Source organism: Ornithorhynchus anatinus, chromosome 7 (genome assembly GCF_004115215.2).
Source record: "Ornithorhynchus anatinus isolate Pmale09 chromosome 7, mOrnAna1.pri.v4, whole genome shotgun sequence".
NCBI lineage: Eukaryota > Metazoa > Chordata > Mammalia > Monotremata > Ornithorhynchidae > Ornithorhynchus > Ornithorhynchus anatinus.
Genome location: NC_041734.1, coordinates 62,188,104 through 62,213,740, shown reverse-complemented (window position 1 = coordinate 62,213,740; position 25,637 = coordinate 62,188,104). Strand labels below are relative to the sequence as shown.

Here is a 25,637-nt window from a genome sequence, read left to right as displayed (position 1 = left end):
CCAGGCCGGTGCTCTATCCAGTGAGCCATACTGCCTCCTCCTCCTCCTCTCCCCAGTCCCCCTAAGAATTATAATAATAACCATAATCGTGATATTTGTTAAGCACTTACTAGGTGTCAAACACTATATTAAGAGCTGGGGTGGATACAAACAAATCAAATTGGACACAGTCCCCGTCCCACGTGGGGTTCACGGTCTCAATCCCCATTTTACAGATGAAGTAACTGAGGGCCAGGGAAGTGAAGTGACTTGCCCAAGGTTACCTAGCAGACACGTGAAGGAGTCGGGATTACACCCCGGGACCTTCTGACTCCCAGGAACGTGCTCTATCTAGTGGGGGGGTCTGTAAATGGTTGCATTCCAATCAATCTATAGGCTGTGAGACCCAGGTGGGCCACGGACTGCTTGTGTCTACCCAGCGCTTAGTACAGTGCCTGGCACATAGTAAGTGCTTAGCAAATTCCAGAAAGATAAAATAAGGTACTAAAGGCCTACTGTGTGCAGAGCACTGTACTAATGCATTTGGGAGAAGTGGCATGACGTAGTGGAAAGAGAGCAGTTTGGGAGTCGGAAGACCTGGGTTCTATACCCAACTCCACAGCTTGCCTGTTGGGTGACTTTGGAAAGTCAGTTAACTCCTCTGTGCCTCAGTTTCCTCTTCTGTATGATGGGGATTAAATACCTGTTGTCCCTCCCCCATAGACTGTGAGCCCTATGTGGGTCAGGGACTACGTTCAACCCATCCTGTATCTACCCAGCCCTTTCCACAGGCCTGGCACAAGTACCCCAGTTATTATTATTAGCAACACATTCATTCAATCGTATTTATTGATCACCTACTGTGTGAAAAGCACTGTACTGAATGCTTGGGAGAGTACAAAATAGCAATAAACAGACATTCCCTCCCCACGGTGAGCTCACATTATCAAGTTGCCCTCTCCCTCGCCTCAAGATCCCTCTGGGCATGGGCAGTTCAACCTCCCTGGGCACTCAGAGCCGCAGAGAGAGTAATACCCTTTTGGCCCCTCAGTAGGCAACCTTCCATCGGGGCTGAGCCAGCTCTCCCTGTGAAAATGAGATTTCCTCCAGGGCCGGCAAATAAATCCTTATTTATTCACCTGAAAGTCCGCAAGTCCCAGGCCAAGGCAAACGACCTACCTCTTGGGGACCCGAGAAGAGGAACCGTGATAACCAGAAAAGATCTTGGACAAGCAGCTGCCTTACTGTCCTGCTTCCATGGCCTCCACAGGCCCTGGGGGGAAGACCCAGAGAACCAGCTCGGATGGAAATTGGAACCAATCGTGACCAATCGGAAGATAGCAGACAAAGCACGCGCCTGGGAGTCAGAAGGTCATGGGTTCTAATCCCAGCTCTGCCGCTCGCCTGCTGTGCGACCACGAGCAAGTCACTTCACTTCTCTGTGCTTCCGTTACCTCATCTGTAAAATGGGGATTGAGACTGTGAGCCCCACATGGGACGGGGACTGTGTCCAACTCGATTCGCTTGTATCCACCCCAGCGCTTAGTACGGTGCCTGGCACAAAGTAAGCGCTTAACAGATACAATCATTATTATTATCCGCTGCCCACAAGGAGCTTCCAGTCTAGACGATTGGAATGGTCTGGAGGTAAGGAAACTGGATCTCGGCTGCCTCCCCACATCCCGTCAAAGGGCAGGGACTGTCTCTGTTATCGATTTGTACAATCCAAGCGCTTAGTACAGTGCTCTGCACATAGTAAGCGCTCAACAAATACTATTGAATGAATGGATCCCTCTGCTGGGCTTCAGGTAGTCCATTGCGAGGGCCCAGAGAAGCTTGTAGTGGGCAGGGAATGTGTCTACCAATTCTGTTATATTATTACATTGTACACTCCCAACCATTTAGAACAGTGCTCTGCACCCGGTAAGCACTCAATAAATAAGATAGATTGATTGAGATACTCCAGGACTGTCAATGGTCAGAGCCACAGATGAAAGCCATTTCCTGGAAACACTACTGAGGGGAGGGGGGATGCAGCCCAAGGGTTTGGGGGATGTGGTCACGGTGTCTGCGGCTCCGACCAAAAGCCGGGATTCCAAGGGGACGAATCTTGCCTCTGCAGCATCTTACTAGTGTGGTGAGTTGCGGTTGGTGCTTTCACAACCCAGGACTTCCCACCTTCTGTGCGGTGGGGAAAAACCATCATTGTCCACTGCCGTGTCTCTGCAATCTTTGTTTTAAATAATAATAACAATAATAATAATAATAGTATTTGTTAAGCGCTTACTACGTGCCAAGCGCTGAGGTAGATACGGGGTTATCAGGTTGTCCCACGTGGGGCTCACAGTCTTAATCCCCATTTTACAGATGAGGTAACTGACCCAAAGAAGCCCAAAGTCACACAGCTGGCAAGTGGTGGAGCCGGGATTAGAAGCCATGATCTCTGACTCCCAAGCCCATGCTCTTTCCACTAAGCCACACTGTTCTCCGTTGTTTTACAAAATGAATAATAGTTGTGGTATTTATTAAACTCTTACTATGCATCAGGCACTGTAATAATAATTGTGGTATTTGTTAAGCACTTACTACGTGCCAGACACTGTACTAAAGTGCTAAGGTAGATACAAGTAAATCAGATAGGACACAGTCCCTGTCCCACGTGGGGCTCTCAATCTTGATCCCCATTTTACAGATGAAGTAGCAGAGGCACAGAGAAGTGAAGTGACTTACCCAAGGTCACACAGGAGACATGTGGCAGAGTTAGGATTAGAACCCATGACCTTCTTACTCCCAGGCCTGTGCTCTAGCCACTATGCCACAGTGTACTACCCGACTCTGCCCCTTGTCAGCTGTGTGACTGTGGGCAAGTCACTTCACTTCTCTGTGCCTCAGTTCCCGCATCTGTAAAATGGGGATGAAGACTGTGAGCCTCACGGGGGACAGTCTCATTCCCCTGTATCTACCCCAGCGCTTAGAACAGTGCTCTGCACGTAGTAAGCACTTAACAAAAGCAACATTATTATTATTACTAAGCGCTGGGGTGGAGACAAGCAAATCGGGTCCCTGGGGTCCCAGGTGAGACTTATGGTATTTGTTAAGCGCTTACTATATGCCAATCTCTATTATAAACGCTGGGGTAGATACAAGTTAATCAGTTTGAAGACAGTCACTGTCCCACATAATAATAATAATAATAATGTTGGTATTTGTTAAGCGCTTACTATGTGCAGAGCACTGTTCTAAGCACTGGGGTAGATACAGGGTAATCGGGTTGTCCCACGTGAGGCTCACAGTCTTCATCTCCATGTTCCAGATGAGGTAACTGAGGTACAGAGGAGTGAAGTGACTTGCCCACAGTCACACAGCTGACAAGTGGCAGAGCCAGGATTCGAACCCATGACCTCCGACTCCCAAGCCCGGGCTCTTTCCACTGAGCCACGCTGCTTCTCACATGGGACTCACACGCTAAATAGGAGGGAGTAGGATTTAACCCCCAATTTACAGTTGAGGAAATGGAGTCACAGAGAAGTGAAGTCTTGCCCGAGGTCACACAGCATTCAAATGGCAGAGGCAGGATTAGAACCCAGGTTCTCTGACTCCCAAGTCCACACACTTTCTACTAGGCCATGCTGGGTTTGAAGGATAGGGCGGGATCTAGGGAGAGATAGGCCAGAGATGTAGTAGACGACTTCCCGCTTAGCTAGGATGGGACAAGGATTCCTCATAGTGGGTGTTTGAGACCCCATCTCACTATGAGGTGGGACAAAGACTAAAGCAGAAAGATGAAGGAATCTTCCCAACTCGAGCTTGTTTAGGGTTTATAGTATTTATTGAGCACTTACTGGGTGCAGAGCACTGAACTATGAGAAGAGCACAGGCTTTGGAGTCAGAGGTCACGGGTTCGAATCCCGGCTCAGCCTCGTGTCAGCTGTGTGACTTTGGGCAAGTCACTTCACTTCTCGGTGCCTCAGTTCCCTCATCTGTAAAATGGGGATGAAGACCGTGAGCCCCACGTGGGACAACCCGATTCCCCTGTGTCTACCCCAGTGCTTAGAACGGTGCTCGGCACACAGTAAGCGCTTAACAAATACCAACATTATTATAAGGGCTTGGGAGAGTACAGTACAGTTATTTGAAGTGCTCCCTGCCCACAAGAAGCTTACAGTCTACAGGAGGAGACGGAGAATAAAATAAAATACATAAAGGGGAAGTAGAAGAGTATAAGGATACGTACATATGTGCTGTAGGCCTGGGGCTAGAATCCGAGCATTTAAGGGGTTCTCAGCAGCCTGGAGACAGCATAGAGTAGGGGGAGATAACACAGGCCTGGGAGTCGGAGGACTTGGGTTCTACTCCTGGCTCCACCATTTGCCTGATGTGTGACCTTGGGCAAGTCACTTAACTGCTCTCTGCCTGAGTTTCCACACTGTAAAAAGTGGGGATAAAATGCCTTCTCTTCCCCCTAGACTGTGACCCCCATCTGGGACAGGGACCGTGACCAACCTGACTCTGCCCCTTGTCAGCTGTGTGACTGTGGGCAAGTCACTTCACTTCTCTGTGCCTCAGTTACCTCATCTGTAAAATGGGGATGAAGACTGTGAGACCCACGTGGGACAACCCGATTCCCGTGTCTACCCCAGCGCTTAGAACAGTGCTCTGCACATAGTAAGCGCTTAACAAATACCAACATTATTATTATTAAATTGTATCTACCCAGAGCTTAGAACACTACGTACACATGGGAAGCACTTAAATACCGTAAATAATAAAAACCATCATAACCTCCAAGTATAATTCTGTGTAGAAAAGGGAGGGTTGAGAGGATGGACAGTTGGATCCACTACAGAATAGCAGGGAGAAGCCAGTCCAGGGAAAGAAGCCAGGTCCACAGCTTGTCAATCGATCGACGGTATTTGTTGAACACTTAATATGTGCAGAACACTGTACGAAGCACTTGGGAGAGTACAATACTGTCTTCTTGCCTTCCTACGAGAAACCCAGCCTCCCCCTTCTCTCCGCCCCACTTCCAGAAGCAGCATGGCCTCGGGGACAGAGCACAGGTCTAGGACTCAGAAGGACCTGGGTTCTAATCCCAGCTCTGCCCCTTGTCTGCTGGGTGACCTCGGGCAAGTCACTTCACTTCTCTGTGCCTCAGCTACCTCATCTGTAAAATGGGGATTAAGACTATGAGCCTCACCTAGGGCATGGACAGTCTCCAACCTGATTAGCTGCCATCTACCCCAGACTTTAGCACAGTGCCTGGCACATAGCACTTTTACAAACCATTTAAAAATGTTTTTTTTAATAAATACCATATTAAAAAGAAAACTTTTTATTTTAAAAATAAAAATAAAACTTCCCTCCCCCCCTCCCCTTTACCTTGTGGTTGCTTCGACTGTTCTCTGGGTCTTGGGGATCTTCGACTCCTTTGGTCTGTGCCTGGAGCACTGGATGTCACCCCCGCTGGGCAGAGAGACACAGCGTTGAGCACGGCAGGAGAAAAGAAGGGGGGAAGAGGGTTAAGGAGGGGCAGCTGAGCTAGCCCCAAGGTTTGACCGCAAGAGGGCGCTGGGGCCCATCCCCTCCGCAGGGCAGTTGGGCTTATTTGGGCCGTTGCTTAGGCGCTTACAACGTGTCCGGCCACTCCTCTGCTTCAAGGATATTTCTCCTGGGCTGGACTCCTTGGGGGCTCACCATCTAAAGTGTGGAGAGAACGGACTCCCAGCCAAGTAGCTGGCAAATTCAACTGAGCCCAGCCCGTTCCTCAGACTCAAAAAGCAGTCCTCCAGCTTCTTGCGGCTTCGGGTGAACCTCGCTAAGGTCAGACCACCATCACTTGCTCATCTTTCCGCTGGTTAGGATGGTATTATTCGGTCCACCTGCTCTGTGGGGACAGGTGGAGTGCAGGGGAGGGGAAAGGAAGGGGGAGAGAGAGGGGTGTAAGGTCGTTGTGGGCAGGGAATGTATCTGCTTTTTGTTATATTGTACTCTCCCAAGTGCTCTGCACACTGGAAGTGCTCAATAAATACGATAACATGAAGAAGGGGAAAGAGTGGGGAGTAGATAGAGGGAGGGTAGTGGGATGGAACTAGGTAATAATAATACTGGTATTTGTTAAGCACTTCGTGCCAGGCACTGTACTAAGTTCCGGAGTGGTTACAAGCAAATTAGGTTGGACCCAGTCCCCGGCCCACATAGGGGTCACCGTCTCAATTCACACTTTACAGATGAGGTACCTGAGGCCCAGAGAAGTGAAGCAATTTGCCCAACGTCACCCAGTACACAGCGGCAAAGCTGGTAATAATTGTGATATTTGCTTGAGGGTTTACTATGTGCCAAGCACTTTGCTGAGCGCTGGAGTAGGTACAATGCCATCAGATCGCTCCGACTGGAAGCCCCATGTGGGACATGGACCGTATCCAACCTGATTGATTTGTACCTACCCCAGCACTTAGAACAGTCATTGATGCATAGTAGGTGCCTAAAATATATCCTCAGAATAGATGAGTCACAGTCCCTAACCAGTATGAGGCTCACAGTCTGTGGGGAAGGAAGAACAGGTACTTAATCCCCATTTTACGGATGAGGAAACTGAAGATAATATCGAGGTTTACAGGCTTGCAAGACAAGGAGCGTGATGGGGTTGTCCATAGTGATGGGGAAGTCAAGGGGAGGACTCGGGTTGGGTGGGAAGATGCAGAGTTCTATTTTGGACAAGGTAAATTTGAGGGACAACCATGTAGGGCTGTCCTGAAAGCAGGAGAAAACGCAAGCTTGTGGAGAAAGAGAGACAGGTCAGGGCTGGAGAGGTAGATTTGGGAATCATCCTCCTAGAAATGGCAGTGGAAGTCATGGAAGAAAATGAGTTCTAGCAATAGTAATATAATCATGTTGGACACAGTCCTTGCCCTACAGTGGGGCTCATAATCTAAGTGGGAGGGAGAACAGGGATTGAATCCCCATTTTATAGATGAGGGAACCAAGGAACGGAGAATCTAAGTGATTTATCCAAGTTCACATAGCAAGCAAGCGAAAGACATGGGATTAGAACCCCAGATCTTCCGACTCCTGGGCCCAACCTCTTTCCACTGGGCCATGCTGAAGAAAAATTTAAAAGAAATTATCTCTGAGGGACCCTCAAACCTAGAGGGTGGGAAGCCGAGGAAGAACCTGAGAGAGACTGAGAAGGAAAGGCCAGAGAGATAGGAGGAGAAGCAGGAGAGGAAATTATCAGTGCAGGCAAGATTTAGCTTAGCTAGTGCAGATAACCTGTGTGTAATTTAGAGTATAAACTCTCTTGGGGGTGGGGAGTGGGTGTTGGGTTGGGGGTGGGGGGCGGGAGAATGTGGGGGGGGGTGGGCAGGGGAAGGGAAAGAAGCAGAGAACACATCTACCGTGGCTCAGTGGAAAGAGCCTGGGCTTCGGAGTCAGAGGTCATGGGTTCGCCTCCCGGCTCTGCCACTTGTCAGCTGTGTGACTGTGGGCAAGTCACTTCACTTCTCTGGGCCTCAGTTCCCTCATCTGGAAAATGGGGACTAACTGTGAGCCTCACGTGGGACAACCTGATGACCCTGTATCTCCCCCAGCGCTTAGAACAGTGCTCTGCACATAGTAAGCGCTTAACAAATACCAACATTATTATTATTATTATCTACCTACTCTGTTATATTGTACACCCAAGTGCTTATTACAGGGCTCTGCACACAGTAGGTGCACAGTGTGGCTCAGTGGAAAGAGCCCGGGCTTGGGAGTCAGAGGTCGTGGGTTCTAATCCCAGCTACGCCACTTGCCAGCTGTGTGACTTTGGGCAAGTGTCTTCCCTTCTCTGGGCCTCAGTTCCCTCATCTGTAAAATGGGGATTAAAACCGTAAGTCCCACATGGGACAACCTGATCACCTTGTATCCCCCAGCGCTTAGCACAGTGCTTTGCACACAGTAAGTGCTTAACAAATGCCATTATTTATTTAGAGAAGCAGTGTGGCTCAGTGGAAAGAGCACAGGCTTGGGAGTCAGAGGTGATGGGTTCGAATCCCGGATCTGCCACTTGTCAGCTGTGTGAATGTGGGCAAGTCACTTCACTTCTCTGTGCCTCAGTTACCTCCTCTGTAAAATGGGGATTAAGATTGTGCGCCTCAAGTGGGACAACCTGATGACCCTGTATCTACCCCAGCGCTTAGAACAGTGCTCTGCATATAATAAGTGCTTAACAAATACCAGCATTATTATTTTTATTATTAATAAACATGATTGATTGAATGATACTCATAAGAAGAAATCCCATTACTGGGTCTGACCACTTGATTCTCCAGCCCAGGGTTCTATCGCCAAGAGAGGCCACAGAATATTTGGGGGAATGTGGTACTTGTCCTTCTTCGCACTCATCCCGTTTACCATCACACAACCTTAACTGTCTCTGTAATCCATTACAGACCAGTCTTCTATAACTTTCTTAGCCCCTGGCTGCAGTCTGCCCAGCTTCCTGAGACATTAAGGGGGGGAACATAATAAAAATAATAATACTACTTGTTAAGCACTTTGTGCCAACCACTGGTCTAAGCACTGGGGTAGATTCAAGTTAATCAGGTTGGGTACAATCCCTGTCCCACATGGGGCTCACACTCCGAGTCTCCACTGATTACAGATGGGATAACTGAGGCACACGGAAGTTAAGTGACCTGCCCAAGGTCACATAGCAGGCATATGGCAGAACCAGGATAAGAACCCAGTTCCTTCTAACTCCCAGGCCCCTGCTCTATGCACTAAGCCACACTGCTTCTAAGACACCTGCCCCTATATGAAGACGAATTTCCTTTCGTTTGTTTTAAACCTGCTCCCTCCAAGCTCCAGTGGCTCGGGGGGCAATCTGGTGAACAGCAGTTTCATGTTCACCCTGTACTAAATCAACTGATCAATTTATTGAGCACTTGCAGTGTGGAGAACACTGCACTAAGTATACATCTTTCATGATGTGTAGAAGCAGTGTTGCCTAGTGGGCTTGGGAGTCTAATCCAACTCCTCCACTTGTGTGACCTTGGGCAAATCATTTCACTTCTTCTGTGCCTCAGTTTTCACATCTATAAAATAGACATTGTCCTACTCCCTCTATTCGGACTGTGAGCCCAATGTGGGACAGGGACTGTGTCCAACTTGAAGATCTTGTATCTACCCCGGTACGTAGAACAGTGCTTGGTACACAGTAAGCACTTGACAAATACTATTATGATGATGATGATGATGATTTTGTAGGCTTCAATCATGTCCCCTCTCAGCTTTTATCTTACTAGACCAAAGATTCTTTTCTTATATGGAAGCTGTTCCATCCCCTTGATTGTCTTCCTCCTGGCCTTTGTCGTGTTTAACCAAAATTGCCATTACCTGAGCCAGTGCTTATATAGTTCTTGGGGGCACCTGAAACTTGTTTTGTTTTGTTCCTAGCAAATCTTGTTTGCTCTCTGTCCTTCAAGTTGCAAGGCGAAGGGAAACAGTAACTCAGCTGCTATTGAGGAAAAAAACAAACAAAACCCTTCTGTCTGAAGAGTTCTCAGGATTCCTCTACTATTTATTTATAGTAAAATGAATATGCTCATAATCTACATTTTAACTTTAGGGCCCTGCAGTTCTATCCTCACCCAACCCAAATCCAAGGGTAATCTCACCTCTCTGTTTCTCTCTGTCACTTTTTCCTCCCTGTATCTCTATCTCTCTGTCTTCTCCTTGTCTCTCTCTATCTCACCCCCACCTTCTAGATTCTACACTGTCTTGGAGGTTCCTACCGAGGGAATTGGGAGTGGGAGGCTGGAGGTAGCTGGGAGGCAGCAGAGTTGGGGTAGGGTTGGGAGACATTAAACTTGCTGTGGGTAGGGAATGTGTCTACCACCTCTGTTGTTTTATACTCTCCCAAGCTCTTAGTACAGTGCTCTGCACACAGTAAGTGCTCAATAAATACTATTGATGATGTTGATGATGATGACTGGGTCTCATTTCTCTACTTATTAATAAGACTAGCAGGAGAAAAAGACAAAGTGGGTTTCCATTACAGCATGAGGGACTGAGGTTAGACATTAGAAGCATTTCCCAACAGAGAAGGGAGCTAGGCCCTGAAACTGGTCAGTCAGTCAATCATATTTACTGAGTGCTTACTATGTTTAGAGCACCGTATTGGCACTTGGGAGAGCACAGTATAAAACAATATAACAGACATATTTCCTGACCACAGAGTACTTACAGTCTATAGGGGGAGGCAGTAAGAACTCATCCTCTGAGGATCTCTCCCTTCTCTGGAGTGGAATAGGCTGCTTCCTCTTGGGAGTGGTCTTCTTAAGGTCACTTCCATTTTTTTAATGGTACTTGCTAAGTGCATAGTACATGCCAATCAATCAGTTATACTCACTGAGCACTTATTATGTGTAGAGAACTGTACTAAGCACTCGGGAGAGTATAACAGACACATTCCCTGCCCAAGCCTACAGCTTAGAGGGGAAGACAGATGAGAAGCAGCGTGGGTTAGTGGAAAGAGCACGGGCTTGCGAGTCAGAGATCATGGGTTCTAATCCTGGCTCCACCACTTGTCAGCTGTGTGACTTTGGGCAAGTCACTTAACTTTTCCATGCCTCAGTTACCTCATCTGTAAAATGGGGATTAAGACTGTGAGCCCCATATGGGACAACCCGATAACCTTGAATCTGCCCCAGACCTTAGAACAGTCCTTGACACATAGTAAGCACATAACAAATATCATCATTATTCTTCTTATTATATAAATGACAGATCTGTACATAAGTTCTGTGGGGCTGAGAGTGGTGGTGAATAAAGGGAGAGAATCAGAGTGATGCAGAAGGGAGTGGGAGAAGAGGAAATGAGGGCTTAGTCAAGGAAGACCTCTTGGAGGAGATGTGCCTTCAATAAGGCTTTGGAGATGGGGAGAATAACTGTCTATAGGACAGGGAGGGAGGGCATTCCGGGCCAGCAGCAGGATGTGGGCAAGAGGTTGGCGGAGAGATAGGTGAGATCGAGTTACAGTGAGTAGGTAGGCATTAGAGAAACCAAGTGAACAGGCTGGATTGTAGTAGGAGAGTAGCAAGGTGAGGTAGGAGGGGGCAAGGTAATTGAATACTTTAAAGCCGATGGTAAAGAGTTTCTGTACGATACAGAGGTGGATGGGCAACCACTAGAGGTTCTTGAGAGGTGGGGAGACATGGACTGAACATTTTTGTAGAAAAATGATCCGAGCAGCAGAGTGAAATATGGGGTGGAGTGGGCAGAGACAGGAGGCAGGGAGGTCAGCAAGAAGGCTGGCACAGTATTCAACGAGAGATAGGATAAGTGCTTGGATTAACAAGGTAGCGATTTAGATGAAGATGAAAGAGTGGATTTTAGCCATGTTGTGAAGGTTGAACTGACAGCATTTAGTGATAGAATGACTATGTGGGTTGAATGAGACAGAGGATTCAAGGATAACACCAAGGTTACGGGCTTGTGAGACAGAAAGAATGAGAGGGGTCTCTACAGTGATGGCAAAGTCAGGGGGAAGACAGGGTTTGGGTGGGAAGATAAGGAGCTCTGTTGGAGGCATGTTAAGTTTGAGGTCATGGCAGGACATCCAAGTAGAGATGTTCTGAAGGCAGGAGGAAATGCGAGGCTGCAGAGAGGGAGAGAGATCAGGAGTGGAGATGTAGATTTGGGAATTATCTACTTAGAGGCGATAGTTGAAGCTATGGGAGTGAATGAGTTATCTAAGGGAGTGAGTTTAGATGGAGCACAGAAGAGCACCCAGAACTGATCCTTGAGGTACACCCACAGTGAGGGGGTGGGGGGCGGAGGACGGGCCCTCGAAAGAGACGGAATCAGCAGCCAGAGAAATAGGAGGATAGTGCCAGGCACTGTCCTAAAGCACTGGGGTAGATATCAATCACTCGATCGATCATATTTACTAAGCATTTACTGTGCGCAGAGCCCTGTACTAAGCACCTGGGAGAGTACAATATAACAGAGTTGGTAGATACTTTCCCTGCTCACGAGGAGCTTACAGTCTAGAGGGAGAGACAGACATCAATATGAATAAACAAATTACAGATACGTGCTGTGGGGCTGAGGGTGGTGGTGAATAAAGGGAGCAAATCAGGGTGACACAGAAGGAGTGGGAGAAGAGGAAATGAGGGCTTAGTCAGAGTAGGCCTCTGGGAGGAGATGCGCCCTCAGTAAGGTTTTGAAGGTGGGAAGAATTAATTGTCTTTCTGATATGAAGAGGGAGTTTCAGTCCAGAGACAGGATGAGGGTGAGAGGTCGCCAGCGAGAGAGATGAAGTTGAGGTACAGTGAGTAGTTTAACATTGGAGGAGGGAGTGTGCAGCTCTTGGCGAGCAGCCACAGAGACATAAACCAGCGCCCACCAACCACCCCCATACCCGTCCAACGAACGTTCGTCTGAGGGGCGCCCCTCCCTGGGGGAGTTCAGAGCCTGTTGCAGCCGGGGGTATTCAATCTTCCTAAGGTACAAGGACTAATAAAGTAGGAGGGGGCAAAGTGTTTGAGTGTTTAAAAGCCGATGGGAGGGAGTTTCCATCTGATAGAAGGTAAGCAAGTTCATCACAGTCCAGGTCCCACTCAGTCTTAAATCCCATTTTACAGATGAGGTAACTGAGACACAGGGAAGTGAAGTGACTTCCCCACGTTCACACAGCAGTCAAGTGGCAGATCTGGGATTAGAACTCAGGTCCTTCTGACCCCCAGGCCCGTACTCTATCCACCAGGCCATGGGATTTCATTACCAGAGTCTGAATTCTTCTGATTTCTCCCATCACTTCTACGTGGAAATCTGAGGAAGGGAAGGAAGGAGGGTAATTTCTAGACATTAACTGGGACGTCACCCATGTTGCACCAGACACCTAACTTGCGGTGTTTCTGTCAAATATGACACACTGTGAAAGCCATCTGAGTTCTTAGAGAACTTAGAGTGTCTCTCTGGGAGAACCCCAATGCCCATCCTTTCCTCCAAAGTCATTGCATTCCCAAATTCCCCCATGAACAGGGGTTCCACTTCCTATCCCTGGAACTTTATAGGATCAACATGACCGAGTGGATAACGCCTGGGTCTGAAAGTCAGCAGGACCTAGGTTCTAATACCATCTCTGCCACCTGTCTGCTGTGTGACCTTAACTTCTCTATGCCTCCGTTACCTCATCTATAAAATGGGGATTAAGACTGTGAGCCCCATTTGGGACAGGGATTGTGTCCAATCTGATTGGCTTGCATTTATTTATTGCTATATTGTATTGTCCCAAATGCTCAGTTCAGTGCTCTGCACATAGTAAGCACTCAATAAATACGATTCAGTGAATGAATGGATCTGCCTCAGAGTTCAGTACAGTGCTGGCACATATTAAACCCTTAAATATAATTTTAAATAAAGCTGAGAGGGAGGAAGACTGGGCTCTGATAATAAGATTAAAGGTACCCTATCCGGGGTTGTGTCCATACCGGACAGAGGACAGTCCAGCTATAAATCAGGCTGTCCGTAAGAGGCAAGTTTCAGCTGTGGAGTCTCAAGCACCTCACCCTATCCCTGGCGTCCACCGCATCCTACCTCAGGGCTGGGACTAGCCTCCAGTTGGCGGGAACCAGAGCAGGAGTCAGCAGGGCAAGCGGAGAAAGGGCGCCGGAGTTTCCCAGGTCATCGCCCGCGACCTTGAGCCTAATCCGTCCCGGTCTCTGAACCTGGGATCCCCCATCCGGAAAGTCTCCCCGCTGCTGCCGGACTCCAGCTGCGCCTTTGAAGTTCTGGTCTGAAAGGCACCGACGCCCCCGGGTGCCAACGTGCTCCTGCCAACACCCGATGCCAGGATCACCCGAGGGCATGGAATGGGCATTTGACCTACTCGCCGATGGCCCTTTCATCTCTAATTCCTGCGATTGATATTCCCCCGCCACTCGTCAATCGGGTGACCTTGGACAAGTCACTTCACTTCTCCGGGCCTCAGTTCCCTCAGCTGTAAAATGGGGATTGGGAGTGCGAGCCCCACGTGGGACGGGGACTGTTGTCCAACCGGGTTTGCTTGTATTCACCCCGGCCCTTAGTACAGTGGCCGGCACATGGCAAGCGGTAACAAACAGCACAATCATCGTCACTTTGGCTCGACTCCACTCTCCTACCTCCCGCTAAGGAGGAAGGCTGGGGATTCCCCAGGGAGCTGCTGAGACTGATTGATTTCTTTTGGCAGGGAGGGGCAGGGGAGCGGGAGTTCAGAAGTTCAATCCGGCACCACATAGGCTTGAAAGAAACCGGGCTGGGGGGAAATCTGAAATGAAATAAATATGAAAGCATCATTTCCTTTTCCCACTCATCCCACTCCTTCCTGTGGCGTTCTCTCCCATCAGCTCATTATGGGCAGGGAATGAGTCTGCTAATTCTGTTGCGTTGTACTCTCCCAAGCGCTTAGTCCAGTGCTCTGCACATAGTAGGAGTTCAATAAATACCACCGACTGATGGATGGGTCGGCCAAGTTAAAGGAGGGGCCTTTTGGGTAGCAGGAAGAACCCTACAAAGCCTGGAGCCCAGATAGCGCAGTTGGAAGAGCGACAGACTTTTAATCTGGAGGTACGGGGTTCTAGCCCTGTTTGGACACACTAAATTTTAGAGAAGCAACTATGATCTAGTAGAAAGAGCACAGACCTGGGAGTCAGAGGAACTGGCTTCTAATCGTCACTCTGCCATTTGGCTCCTGAGTGATGTTGGATTGTGCCTCAGTGTCATCACCTGCAGAGAGGCAGCGTGGCTCAGTGGAAAGAGCGTGGGCTTGGGAGTCAGAGGTCATGGGTTCGATTCTCCGCTCTGCCACTTGTCAGCTGTGTGACTGTGGGCAAGTCACTTCACTTCTCTGTGCCTCAGTTCCCTTATCTGGAAAATGGGGATTAACTGTGAGCCTCACGTGGGACAACCTGATTACCCTATATCTACCCCAGCGCTTAGAACAGTGCTCTGCACATAGTAAGCGCTTAACAAATACCAACTTAACTTCTCTGTGCCTCAGTTACCTCATCTGTAAAATGGGGATTAAGACTGTGAGCCTCATCTGGGACGACCTGATTACCCTGTATCTACCCCAGCGCTTAGAACAGTGCTCTGCACATAGTAAGGGCTTAACAAATACTAACATTATTATTATCACCTACTATTAGTAATAATAATATTTATTAAGTACTTACTGCATGCAGACCACTGTAGCTGTTGGGTATCTATTAGATGTCTACTAGGTGCTCCAGTCTTTATGTGTGTCTCATGTGGCTGAAACCTTTGGTCGCACCTTGGCTTCTTCAGTTGCTCGCAACAACCCTTGGTGAATTTCACCATCAGTGATGTTCTCCTTGAATAGGAAGGACAAATGTCTTCATTAAGGGCTACCGATGTGCCTAAGCACTAGGGTAGATTCAAGATGATCAGATTCATTCATTCAACTGTTGTATTTACTGAGCGCTTACTGTGGGCAGAGCACTGTACTAAACACTTGGGAGAGTACGATATGACAGTAAACAGACACATTCCCTGCCCACAACAAGCTTACAATCTATCCCACCCAGCTCCTGCCTCACAAGGCGTCCTCAGTCTAAAAGGTAGGAAAAGTGGATCTCTTATCCCCATTTTATAGATGAAGAAACTGAGGAAAAGAGAGATTTAAATGACTTGTCCAATGAGGTCGTAGGAGATGTAGCCCATCTCCGACTTTGAAGTTGGCGACCTATTCGTCACACCACAACTCATCTATTGGACCGACGATGTTGACCACTATGAACTGACTAGTTGTCCCCTCCCTCTATCACTCAATCATCAGTTGTATTTACTGAGCGCTTATGGTGTGCGGAGTACTGTACTAAACACTTGGATGATTTTAACAGAATTGGTAGATATGTTCCCTGCCTACACCTAGTGCTCAGTGTGGGCAGGGAACATGTATGTCAATTCTGTTGTACTCTCCAAAGCGCTTAATACAGTGCTCGATGCATAGAAAGTGTTCAATAAATACCATTGATGAAAATGACGATGATGATGCCGCCCTGCCCCAGCACACTCCGACCTCTAGGATTTTGCTCCTGTCTCCTGACCCTCTCACCAGAAATGGAAATTGCGGTTCTCTGGTCCTGGATCCGTGATTCCAAATTATGGTGACTTTACGGGAGTTTCCCTTGATCTTAATGGCTCAGGAGAATGATCTGACTGCCTTTTATCTGATATACAATAACATGAGCCCTACCTGGTGTAACTAAATCTATCCTGAACCTACAAGGGCCAGAGAGATCAGCTTTCAGTGTTCCGCTGAGCAGCACATGTGAAAGCCACCCTTGCCCTCCGGGGCCGGTTAAAAAGCACCCAGCCCGGCTCAGTGACTTCACCCTTCTCCCCCCTGCCCCGCACTGCAATGGCCAGCAACTCCCCGAGGAGATTTTCAATTATTTGTGGGTGGGAGGGAGCAGTCAAGCTAAGAGTGGGGTTGGGGCAGGGAAGCAGTTGGGAATCCAGCTAGTTACTGAGTTGGAGTGTTTATGAAACACTATAATCATAATCATTGCAGGATTTCTTAAGCACCTACTCTTTGCCAAACACTGTACTAGGCACTGGGGGGAAATACAGTATAGACAGATGGGACAAAGTCCCTGTTTCACAGGGCATTCAGAATATAAAAGGAAGGGAAAACAGGTATTTAATAGTAATTATGGCATTTGTTAATAATAATGTTGGTATTTGTTAAGCGCTTACTATGTGCAGAGCTGGGGTAGACACAGGGGAATCAGGTTGTCCCACGTGGGGCTCACAGTCTTCATCCCCATTTTACAGATGAGGTCACTGAGGCACAGAGAAGTGAAGTGACTTGCCCACAGTCACACAGCTGACAAGTGGCAGAGCTGGGAGTCGAACCCATGATCTCGGACTCCAAAGCCCATGCTCTTTCCACTGAGCCACGCTGCTTCTCTAAGAATTTTCTATGTGACAAGCACTGTTCTAAGCCTGATTCCCATTATAATTGTAATATTATACTATACTATTATACAATATAATACTAACAGTAATTGTGGTATTTGTTAAGCAAGAGGAGCAGCGTGGCCTAGTGGAAAGAGCATGGGCTTGGAAGTAGGAAGACCTGGGTTGTAATCCTGTCTCTGCCACTTACCTACTGTATGACCTTGGGCAAGTCACTTAACTTCTCTGTACCTTTCATTTGCAAACTGGGGATCCAGTACCCGTTCTCCCTGCTTTGACTGTGAGCTCTATGTGGGACCTAATTATCTGGTATCTACCCCAGTCTTAGTTCAGTATTTGGCACATAGTAAATGCTTTATTCATTCAATAGTATTTACCGAGCACTTACTACGCGCAGAGCACTGCCACGTTCATTATTATTACCATTAATAATAATAATAATTTACTATGGGCCAAGCACTGTTCCAAGCACTTGTGGATGTACAGTATAGACAGAGAGGACACAGTTCCTTGTTCCACAGGGAATTCACAGTCTATGAGAGGGAACAGGCATTTAATCCCTATTTTAAGGATGGGGAACCTGAGGTTGAGAGAAGCTAAGTGACTTGCCCAGTATTGTGCCAAGCACTGTGCTGAGCACTGAGAAAGACCAGATGGCATAGGATCTCTGCCCTAGTTGGGGCTCCCAGGGTAAAAGGAAGGAAATCTGGGGACTTTCAGCAGCCCATAGTTTCGTTAGGTCTGGGTAAGGGGCTACCTGTCCTGATGTCTGTAATCTGATTGCCGTCCATGCCTTAGCTGGGGCCCAAGGCTCCCGAGTTCTGTTCCCAGCTCTGTTTCTGACCTCCCTCAGAACCTTGGGCAGATGCCCCCAGCCTCAGCTTCTCCCCAGGGCAGAGGAGAGGCTCACTCCCTTTCCTTCTGGGGTGGGGTCGAGCATGGATGGATTCCCTCAGGCTGAAAAGCGGAGGGAAAAAAACTTCAAGTTCCAACTATCTCATGGCAGAGTCTGGGGTGACAGGAGTCGGGGCAGCCCAAGAAGTGGAATCTTTAAAATAACCCCAAAATCTAATTTAAGTATCAGCCCCGCTCCCTCCTCCTCTCCCACCTCCTCACCCCCCTCAAAGCTCTTACTACACACACAGCACAGGCCTGCCCTTGTACTCCCAGTTCTTCCCCTGACTCTGTGGACATCATAATAATAATGATAATAATACTTATTATGCACTTACTTTGTGCCAAGCACTGCTCTAAGCTCTGGGGTAGAAACAAATTAATCAGGTTGGATAAAATCCCTGCCTCACATGGGGTCACACTCTAAATCCCCATTTTACAGATGAGGAAACTGAGGCCCAGAGAACTCAAGTGACTTGCCTAAGGTCACACAGTAGAGAGGTGGCAGAGCCGGGATTAGAACCCAGGTTCTTCTAACTCCCAGGCCCATCTTCTATCCACCAAGCCAGACTGTTGCCTGAGGATCTCGGCCCCTAGGATCCTAGTCAGAAATTCTAGCAATAATAATGTTGGTATTTGTTAAGCGCTTACTATGTGCAGAGCACTGTTCTAAGCACTGGGGTAGATACAGGGTGATCAGGTTGTCCCACGTGAGGCTCACAGTCTTAATCCCCATTTTACAGATGAGGTAACTGAGGCACAGAGAAGTGAAGTGACTTGCCCAAGGTCACAGCTGACAAGTGGCGGAGCCTGGATTTGAACCCACGACCTCTGACTCCCAAGCCCGGGCTCTTGCCACTGAGCCACGCTGCAATGAGAAGAAACAGAGATGAGAAAGACCAAAATGGGCTCACCTTTGGCCGGGGGGGGGGGCAAGCAGCGTGGGCTAGTGGATAGAGCATGGGCCCGGACGTCAGAAGGAGTTGGGTTCTAATCCTGTCTCCTCCACTTGTCTGCTGTGAGATCTTGGGCAAGTCACTTCCCTTCCTCTGTGCCTCAATTCCCTCATCTGTAAAATGGGGATTGAGACGCGAGTCCCCTGAAACGGGGATTGTAGCCAACCGGATTATCTTTTATCTACCCTAGCACATAGAAAGCACTTAGCAAATACCATTTTAAAAAATGGACAGCCTGAGGATGGACAGCCCACACTACAGATTATCAGCCAAATGCAAAGTCCTGTTCCCGGCCCAACCTTCCCCTGGGTCTCTCGAACCTACTACTTTAACCCGGAGGAGGTGCTGAGAGATTCTAATCGGACAACGCTAACAGGTAGGAACAATGAACAAGAGGGGAATTCCTCCCAGCCAGCCTTCCTCCGCCCCTTCCTTTCTGCTTCTTGGGGATCTCTGCTTGGGTATCTCCACAGACTAGCTGCAATGGGTTTGTCCAGGAAATTCATTTGTTCATTCATTCAATAGTATTTATTGAGCGCTTACTATGTGCGGAGCACTGTACTGAGCGCTTGGAATGGACAGATCCGTAACAGATAGAGACAGTCCCTTTGACGGGCTTACAGTCGAATCGGGGGAGACAGACAGACAATAGAAATAGACAGGAAATAGATCCTGCCCCACGAAACTGCCATTTCCCAATTCTCTCTCTCTTTCTCTCCTCCCTTTTTCGCTTTCTCTTTCTCCTTTTCTCTTCCTCTCTTCCTCTCTTCCAGGGTCTAGGAATATTGGGATTGAAGGCTCATTGATTTTCTTTGACTGTTTTGGAGCTTTTTTAGTGAGACATACAGTTGTGTGTAAATGGATGTTAATTTTTCACAATGTTTTATCGAATTATGGGTAAAGACCTGGTAGCCTTCTTCTGGTTGCAGTAACTTGGTCTAGTGGATAGAGAAGACGTCTGAGAGTCACGAGCAGTGGGTTCTTATCCCCTGGCATGCTACTTGCCTGCACTGCGACCTTGGGCAAATCATTTAACCGCTCTATGCCTCAGTTTCCTCATCTATAAACTGGGAATAGAATACATAGTCTCCCTATCCTAAGACAGTGAGCTCCATATAATAATAATGTTGGTATTTGTTAAGCGCTTACTAGGTGCAGAGCACTGTTCTAAGCGCCGGAGTGGATACAAGGTAATCAGGTTGTCCCACGTGAGGCTCACAGTCTTAATCCCCATTTTACAGATGAGGTAACTGAGGCCCAGAGAAGTGAAGTGACTTGCCCACAGTCACACAGCTGACGTGGCAGATCTGGGATTCGAACCCATGACCTCTAGCTCCCGAGCCCGGGCTCTTTTCACTGAACCACGCTGCTTTTCTCATGGTACAGGGACTGTGTCCCACCAGGTTGTTTTGTAGGATAATAATTCTGGTATTTGTTAAGTGCTTACTGTGTGTCAGGTACTGTACTAAGCCCTGGAGTCCAACACTTAGTACAGTGCTTGGTACATAGTCGATGTTTAATAAATTCCCTACGTATGTAGGATCTGATCAATTGCATCTACCTCAGTACTTGGTACTTAATAAGAAGCAGCATGGTCTAGTAGAAAGAGCACAATCTTGAGACTCAGAGGGCCTGGGTTCTAATCTCAGCTCTGCCACTTGCCTGCTGTGTGATCTTGGGCAAATCACTTTACGTCTCTGTTCCTCAGTTAAATCATCTGTAAAATAGGAATTAAGACTGTGAGCCCCATGTGGGACATGGACTGTGTCCACCTTGATTAGCTTGTATCTACCCCACCAGGTCCTGGCACATAGTAAGCACTTAACAAATACCATGAGAAAAAGTAAGCAATTAATAAATACCACAATTAATATTACTATTATCATTATTATTTTCCCCCAACTAGTTCACTCTCTGGAGGAAGTTCAAATGATATTTTTTAAGCACTTACTTTGTAGAGGACCTGATTATCTTGTATCTGTCCCAGCAGTGCTTAGTTCACAGTAAGTGCTTAACAAATACCGCAGTTATTATTAATTATTAAGCACCGTTCTCAGTACCGGGAAATTACAATATGGACAGATGGGACACGGTTCCTGTCCGCCACAGGTTTTACAGACTAAGTAGGACAGAGAGCTGGTATTTCCCATTTTACTGATGGGAAGACTGAGGCACAGAGAAATCAAGTGGCTCACCCAAGGTCACACAAGAGGCATGTGGCAGAGTGGGAATTAGAACCCAGGGCTCTGACTCCCAAGCCCATGTCTTCTCACTAGATCATGCTGCTTCTCTGTAATGTAACGTCATTTATACGAACGGCCGCCTCCCCCTCCAGACTGTAAGCTTGTTGTGGGCAGTGAACGTGTCTGATATATGGTTATATTGTATCCTCCCAAGCGCTTAATACAGTGCTCTGCACACAATAAGTGCTCAATAACTAGCTGGCTGTCTGATTGGTAAGTAGTCTAAAGGGGACTGAAATGGAAGGACCTGGTTAAATCACAGACTGGACACCCGAGAGCTTATTCCAGTCCTCTGCACAGAGTTAGCGCTCAATAATAAGCAGCGCTCGAGAAGCAGCGTGGCTCAGTGGAAAGAGCGCGGGCTTGGGAGTCAGAGGTCATGGGTTCGAATCCCCACTCTGCCACTGTGGGCAAGTCACTTCACTTCTCTGGGCCTCAGTTCCCTCATCTGTAAAACGGGGATTAACCGTGAGCCTCACGTGGGACAACCTGATGACCCTGTATCTCCCCGAGCGCTTCGTACAGTGCTCTGCACATAGTAAGCGCTTAACAAATACCAACATTATTATTATTATTATTATTAATAAGTACGAATGAATGAATCATCAGCAGCCCCTTGATAATTGAGGGTCAGCTGGGTTATTCTGCGGTCACATGGGGCAGGGCCCATTCATTTGGACAAGGGAGACAGGTGTTGGTGCCGTTCCCCCCCGCCCCCAACCCGAGTCCCACCCCGACTCTATTATGCCCTGACAATCCCTCACAGATGGCAGCGACACCCTGGGCCCCTCCCTTCAGGCCCACCCACCACTCCAGAGCTTCCCGCCCCTCCCCAGATCCGCTTGCTGGGAGATTAACTCCTCTTTGGGGAGCCAACAATAGCCCTCGATACGCTTTGTCCTTGTGTTTGCCACAAATATTGAAGCTCTCTCCTGAGACCCATTACAGGCAACCAGCCCCACAATGGCCTTTGGTTTGTCTCTAAGGGCAAAGCTGATGCCAAGACGTGCCCAACCGCCTCACCTGTTCCCTCTCAGGTTACTAGCAGTGAAAACGATCCTCATCCGGATGAATATCTCTCCAAAGGGAAAGGGATGGGGCTAAAGTCAGGGTCCCCAAGCTCCAGCCCTGATATATCGCATCTTAGACTCCATGGCTGCCCCTATTTGTGCTTAATGTTCGGGTCTCTTTCCCTGGCTAGACTGTAAGCTCTTTGAGTGCTTATTCTACAGAGAGCACTGTACTAAACGCCTGGGGGAGAGTACAGTAGAGTCAGTAGATATGATCTCTGCCCTCAAGGAGCTCTCAATCTAGCGGAGACAGGCTTTAAAATAAATGACAGGTAGGAAGCGACCGTGCGTAAGGACGCGTGTAAGTGTGAAAGTGTAAATGTTGAAGGATTTAGGGAGTTGCGGGGGGGAGGGGAGGGTAGGGGGGTATCATGGGTGAGGAGGGATTAATCAGAGAAGACTTCTCAGAGGAGGTGTGATTTCAGAAGGGCCTTGAAGATGGGGAGGATGGTGGTCTGCAGGATGTGAAGGAGAAGGTCCATTCCATCCCCAGGGGCTGGGCAGGTAATTACTGTACCTAGAACATCCTTGCAAATCTATGTTCTATTCGATCATGTCTGCTAGCACAGAAATCTGATTCGTCACCTTCACTCCTCATTTCCCACTTAATTATGCCAAGTGCTTACTACAGCGCTCTGCACACAGTAAGTGTTGAATAAATATGATCGAATTGTTTTTACGAGATGTTCTTCCCCTTGACTCTATTTATTGCCATCGTTCTCGTCTGTCCGTCTCCCCCGATTAGACCGTAAGCCCGTCAAACGGCAGGGACTGTCTCTATCTGTTGCCGACTTGTTCATCCCAAGCGCTTAGTACAGTGCTCTGCACATAGTAAGCGCTCAATAAATACTATTGAATGAATGAATGAAGATTATAATTTAAACGAACATTCTCCAATCTTAAATTCCAGATTTCCTCAAGTCAGGGAATATGTCAGTTTATTTTGTATCAATCAGACAATAGTATTTCCTGAGAGTTTACTGTGCCAGGCACTGTACTAAGGTGGATACAAGCAAATCAGGTTGGACACAGTCCCTGTCCCATCTGGGGCTCACAGACTCAATCCTCATTTCACAGATGAGGGAAATGAGGCGTAGAGAAGTGAAGTGATTTGCCCAAGGTCCCAGAACAGGCAAGTGGTGGAGACAGAGTTAGAACTCATAACCCAGGCTCATGCTCTGTCCACTACACCATGCTGCTTCTCTACAGTGCCCTGCACCCAGTAGTCACCCCTTATAGTGTCCTATGCACAGGTGTCCAGTACACTGTCTACACACAGGCCCTCAGTACAGCACCCCACACTCAGTAAGCCCTTGGTACAGTATCCTGCACATAGTCTACTGTCCCCTCTAGACTGTGAGCTCCCTTCTAGACTGTGAGCTCGTTGTGGACAGGAAATGTGTCTGTTTATTGTTGTATTGTACTCTCCCAAGCGCTTAGTACAGTGCTCTGCACATAGTAAGCACTCAGTAAATACGACTGAATGAATGAATGAGTGCTCCATCTCTTGCCTGCAGGGTAACTTTGGGTGAGTCACTTCTCTCTTTGTGCCTCAGTTTCCTCATCTGTAAATTGGGAATTCAGCACCTGTTCTTCCAGATCCTCTGGCTCATGATCTTTCCACTAGGCCACACTGCTTCTCTTGCAAAGCAGCCAGTTTTAAACCCTATTGGTTTTGGAACTCTGAGCTGAGTGCTTCTCCAGTGGACACCTGTCCAGCTTTAGTTTTCCAAGCTGGAATACCGGATTTATAACTAATTCTCCCCAACTCCTCAGCTGCCTTTGAAACATTGGACCATTTCTTTCATTTTTCTAAAACATCATTCTGTGATCATCTCCCCACTCCCCCAAAACCTCCAGTGGTTGCCCATCCAACTCTGCATCAAACAGAAACTCCTCAATCTTTAATCAATCTCTTGTTTTCCACGCCTCACAACAACAGTTGGGAAGTTCTTCCTGATCTCAATCCTTCCTGCTGCAATATAAGCTCATCTCCCCCTTGACTTGGTGATAAAATCGAAGACTCCTAAAGCCAGAAGGGATTCTTTGAGAGTTCATCTAATCTAGTGCCCTGCCTCTAGTCTGGAGAATGGCTAAATCACTCCAAAGTATTTTTTGTTCTCTCCCTGAAGGTCTTCAATGGAGTCTCCGCAACTTCCCTTGGTAGATCACTCCAGTCTTTTACACCTTGTCAAGTCACGTTCTTTCTGTGTCCAATTAGAATATTTCCTGCTTGAATTTAATCCCATTTCCTCTCGTAAAGGGCTCTTGTTTCTCCATCATATCAGTAATGCCCCTTCAAAAATATGAAGACCGGGTCCTCTCTCAGAATCATCTCCATAGAGGTGGGAGTTGAAGCCATAAGAGCAGATGAGCTTTCCAAGGGAGTGGGTGCCGATGGAGAATCAATAATATTTATTGAGTGCTTTCCATGTGCAGAGCACTGTATAAAGTGCTTGGGTGAGCACAATACAACAGAATTAGCAGTCACATTCCTTGCCCACAAGGAGTTAGAATGGAGTCTTGAAAGACCCCCTCTCCCCGCCAGTTACTGGTTGGGAGGCAAAGGAAGATCCAGAGAAAGAAACTGAAGAGGAGCATCCAGAGAAGTTAAAAGAGAACCAGGAGAGAACTATGAAAGATGATGTTTTCAGGAACAGGGTGTGGTCCATAGGGTCAAAGGTAGCCAAGAGGTGGAGGAGTATTAAGGTTGAGTAGAGTTCATTAGATTTGGCACATAAGAGCTCATTGGTGACTTGTGGAGAGCAGGCTCGGGAAGTGAAAGGGGGCTGTGCCTTTCGGAAGAACTTGAGTAAGGACTTCTTTTGTACTGAGATTTATTTTAATGTCAGTCTCCCCAAATAGATGATAAACTCATTGTGGGTAGAGATAATGCTGCCTAATTATATTGTGATCGCCACAGGGGATAAGGACTGTGCCTAATACACACCTGTGTAATTCTCTCCATGCTCTTAGCAACTGCTCTGCGCACATTAAGTGCTTAATAAATACTATTGCTACTACTAATTTTATTGTACTTTCCCAGGAGATTAGTGTGGTATTCTGCCCCTCAAAATTGATGGATAAATGGGATTCTGAAAAACACTGAAAATTCCATTAGATTGCGTGCTCCCCCATTAGATCACAAGCTTCTTAAGGGCGGGGGACATGTGCTTTGCTGCTTATATTCTCCCAAATGTTTAGTAGAGCGCTTTGCACACAGTGGGTACACAATATACATAATTGATCATGGTGAAGAGCTCCCTCTGCCAGGCAAGACAAAGTGGTAATGTTCAGACAAAGCTCAACTGCCAACAGATCCCTTTACCTATCAGTCAATCAATCAATCCTATTTATTAAGCACTTCCTGGGTGCAGACCACTGTACTAGGCCCTTGGGAAAGTACAATATAACAGAGTTGTTAGATACGTTCCCTGCCCACAATGATCTTACCTTCTCTTTCCCTTTCCCCTCATCAATCATTGACATTTACTGAGCACTTAACTGTGTACAGAGCCCTGTACTAA

General features: G+C 47.6%; 1 protein-coding gene across 2 annotated transcripts in view; it reads right to left on the bottom strand.

The window, feature by feature from the left end:
• Nucleotides 1-5,592, bottom strand: part of LOC103170858 — a 55,603-nt gene extending 50,011 nt beyond the window's left edge. For both annotated transcript variants that reach the window (XM_029069516.2, XM_029069517.2), the window contains exon 1: nucleotides 5,359-5,592. The gene's annotated coding sequence lies outside the window, so the exon portion shown is untranslated. The remainder of the gene's footprint in view (nucleotides 1-5,358) is intronic.
• Nucleotides 5,593-25,637: the final 20,045 nt, after the last annotated feature.